Genomic DNA, 3,934 nt, shown 5'->3' with positions numbered 1-3,934 from the left:
GGCGGCGGCGGCGGCGGCGGCGGCGGCGGCGAGGGAAGGAGGCGCTGCAGCTTTAAGATTTCCTCCTGGGCGTCCCGGTTGCCAAGGCGCGGTTGCCAAGGACCTGCGAGGAGCTGCGTCCGGCCTCCGCGCACCGGCCCCGGGTTTCTTCTGCCGCCGCCGCCGCCGCCGCCGGGCCGCGCCGGGCTCGGCTCCTCCGAACCGTCTGGCGGACTTGGCACCGGCCCCGGCTCCTCAGTGCCCCCGCGGTGCGTGGCAGGCTGCGGCTTCATTATCCTGATTGATTCCTCCTGCTCCCCGACACCGTGGGGGCCCCGGCCAGCGAAGGGGGGCCGAGGCGGCATCTGCGGGCCCCTTCACCGGCCCTCGCCCCCAGCCGCTCTTCGGGCTGCCGGCCCCTCGGTGCCCTGCTGCGGCCAGGCCAACGAGGGAGGGCAGGGCCAGCCTTTGCCCCCCTGGTGGGCGGAGACGCTCCAAGGAGGAGCGGAGCTGTGTCCGGCTGGGTTCGGTGCAGTGGCTCAAGGCGCCCGCCGTGGGCCATGAATGCGGCGGGTCTCGGGGTCTGCCCTCAGCAAAGGTTTTGCGCCTTCCCCAAAAGGGTGTGGAGGGTTTGGGTGGGGAGGGAATACAGTGATGGACTGAGACCTTCAGGAGAATAAGCCTTGGCAAAATGGGAAAGGTGACATCTTCGAGGAGCACTGATCACGTGAGCCAAGCCTGGGTGACTCCTGTCTTATCCCATGCCTCCGTGGGCGCCTTAAATGCAGTTCTCAGGGGAAGCAGGGACAGGGTCTGCCCAAACAGCACGGGACACGGCAAGGATCTGAGCTCAAAGGAAGGCCAGGGACCTCTGTGAGTTAGAGAACCTGTGCCCAAATCTAGCAGCAGGTGGTCTGGCCACAAAATCATGGCCCCCAAAGAAACCAAATGTTGAGGTGAGGCCTCAGAGGAAAGAGTATCTGGGGGCCAGGACTGAGATTGGTGGGTTTTCCGAATTCTGCCACTTGGTTTGTGACTTGGGCGAGTAACTGCCTTTTTTAGCTTTGGTATTAATCTGTAAAATGGGGTTAAGACCTCCATGACAGTTATCGATAGCTAAATGGGATAATATGTTGATGGCAGGACCCTAAGTTCTCTGGCAAGGAGTAGAAAGGGAAATGAGGGCTGGCTTCCATCCCTGCTGCTGTGTTGGATGAATCCCTCCTCTCTCTTTGAAGGAGGTAAGTCTCCTCCATATGCTAAAATCCCTTCTTAACTGGAAGATGACCTGGAACCTTCCAATCAGATCTGCTTCCTTGTCAGGGTAGAAGGGCAAAACTGCTCTCCACCTCATTGGCATGGCATGGATTCAAATTCTAAATTCACATCAGGCTCTCTACCACCCCTCTCCCTCTGTGGGCGGGGCCTCTCTTCCTATAAAACCTGACAGTCTCCCTCTAGTGCCTCAATGTTGTTCTGTCCAAGGGCCAGACCTGGGAAAATTCTTCTGTAGGCTTGGCCCTTTTGGCTAACTCTAATCTTTAGCTCCCCTTTAGCTCTGGCGAAGAGGGAACTGGTGGAGAATTTGAAGCCCAATTTTTTCCAGAGCTGTGGCAATTGTTGTATTTGTGAACATGATCTGGGCCACTCGGGCTACTCAGTGTCTGTCTCTGGGTCTGTTTCCTTATCTGTAAGCTCCTTAATTTATTCTTCCAACCCATATTTCCTGGGTGACCACACTGGGGAAGCATGGTGCGCCCAGGAGGTGGAAGTGTGGGAATAACACAGAGTGAGTGGGAAGAACTCCACTCTGAAGCTGCTGATCTTCTGAGGGAAAAACAGACACACGTATCGGTCTCTCCAGTACAAGGGTATTTGCTTCAGGAGGACCTCCAAAATTCTAGAACTTTCCATAGTGTCCTGATACCTTCCCCCTCCTTCCTGAGCAGAGCAGACCCTTGCCTTGGACTCTTCAGCCAGAGGCTAATTGCTTTCCTATGGAAAAAATCCTAAAATTTGAGTCTGGAGATTTTGTTCATTCTGTTTTGTTGAAATTATCTATTTTTGTAACAACCATGCACTACTTTTATATTCAAGATAAAAACATAAAAACATTCCCAGTTTGGGGAAAAAGATGTCAGGGAGGATTGTTTTTTTTTTCCTCTGGTGGACCAGAGGCAGGTCAGCACATGTATCTAGGCATGGCAGGCTGCCCGGAGCCCTTGATCAGTGTGGCCCTGGGAGAGGCTGCCTCAGTCTACCCACTGGCCTGGCCGCTCACCCACTCTCACCTGGCTTGCTCCATCCTCAGCGTCTATAGGCCTGGGCTCCACTTCCTATTAATACAAACCACGTGGCACCCTTGCTGTGGCGTCTCTAGGCAGAAAAGGGAGCCACAGCCGCCTAGTGGCTGCCAGGGAGGCTGGCAGGAAGGGGCATCTCCACCAGGCGTCTCCTGGGAAACAGCAAGCTCCCCAGAGAAGGGACATTTGGAAATAAAATTCCTGCCGCCGCCGCCGTGTGTTTGTATGTGTGCTGGGGCGGGAGAGGGAGCTAAGAAACCTCACCAGCCCCCTCTGCTTTCCTCTCTTCAGGGAAAGCCTCTTCCAGCAGCTCTCCGGACTCCCTCCCCCCACTCCAGCCCATTCCCCAGAAACCTTGTAGGCTCTGCAGCCCCGCCTTGTCCTGTGGCCCTGGTCCATCAGACCCTGTCCTGAGTCCCGCTTTCCTCTGTAAAATGAGGGTACTGCACGAGATTGCCCCTGTAGTCTTAGTCTTCACATTGGGGCTCTTCCACAAGGCCCAAGAACACAATTGGGGCATTCTACGCCATTCTTTCTGGCACTTGGAGCAGAAACCTGATAGTAGTTAATGATTCCTTGTGTGACCTTGACTGAGCCCCTCAACCAGCCCGGACCCTGCACCTGCGCATTCACTCATTCAGGCATTTACGGGGCTTATTGAGAATGCAGAGAAGGTAGCGACCACCCTGGTTGACATGAAAGAGGCCCTCAGCCCCTCCATGCTGTCCTGCACCACAGGCCAGCTACATGGCACATTCCTTCCATGAGGACCCCCTTCACATGGAGCTGGAGGGCCCTGGAAGTTTCTCTTTGCCCTCCCTTGCTCTTGAGGGACAAGCCCCAACTCCCAGCCCAATCCACCACTCCCTGGTAAAATATGGGATGATCAAACTGGAGATAGGCACCCTCTGGAAACCACATGCAGAGGTCAGAGAAGGCTGAGTAAAGGCAGTGGTTCTCTCCCAGCTGGGCTGCCCTTCCTCCTGGCCTCACCTCCTAGAGTTCCCCTTCCTCCAGAGACCCAGGCAAGGTGGGTGGTGTGGAGAGAGCTCTCCATGCAGGAGACAACCCCCCACAACTTTAAGAGAAGACCAAGGAGCTCCGGGAAAGAAGAGGGCTAGGGGCCCTGCAGAGACCCAGGTGGCCTAGGCCTCCTTTGGTGTCCTCTTAGGAGAAGACATTGGCCCTCACAGACCTGGCCTTGTCACTTCTCAGCCCAGGTCTGCCTGGGGGCCAGGCAGTTGGAGGTAGGAGGGAAGAAGAGGGGTGGGAAGGGATGTCAGGAAGAAGTAGTAGGGAGGAGGAGTGTTGCTCTGGATTCTGACCAGCACCTTTATTGGGCACCTACTGTGTGCCTGGCAATGGGCTCTGTCCCAGCTTTACCTGGATTCTCTCCTCCATTCCTCACTTGAGCTATTATCCTGCTCTGACAGAGAAGGAAACTGAGACTCCGAGGCATTATGTAACTTGCCCAAGGTCACACAGCTTGTCAGGAGTGAAGCCAGGATCCCAGCCCAGGTCTGTCAGCCTCCAGTGGATTCTCTCTGCTGCCAGAAAGTCCTCCTCCTGGAAACCAGGTCTGGGCTTGGGGTTTTCAGTCAGAGCTCATCAGGATCCCCAGAGGTAAATCTATTGTCATCTGCCCTCCTCCT

Source organism: Ursus maritimus, unplaced genomic scaffold, assembly GCF_017311325.1.
Source record: "Ursus maritimus isolate PB19 unplaced genomic scaffold, ASM1731132v1 scaffold_24, whole genome shotgun sequence".
NCBI lineage: Eukaryota > Metazoa > Chordata > Mammalia > Carnivora > Ursidae > Ursus > Ursus maritimus.
The sequence above is the reverse complement of the archived record's forward strand: the minus strand, read 5'-3'. Positions refer to the sequence as shown.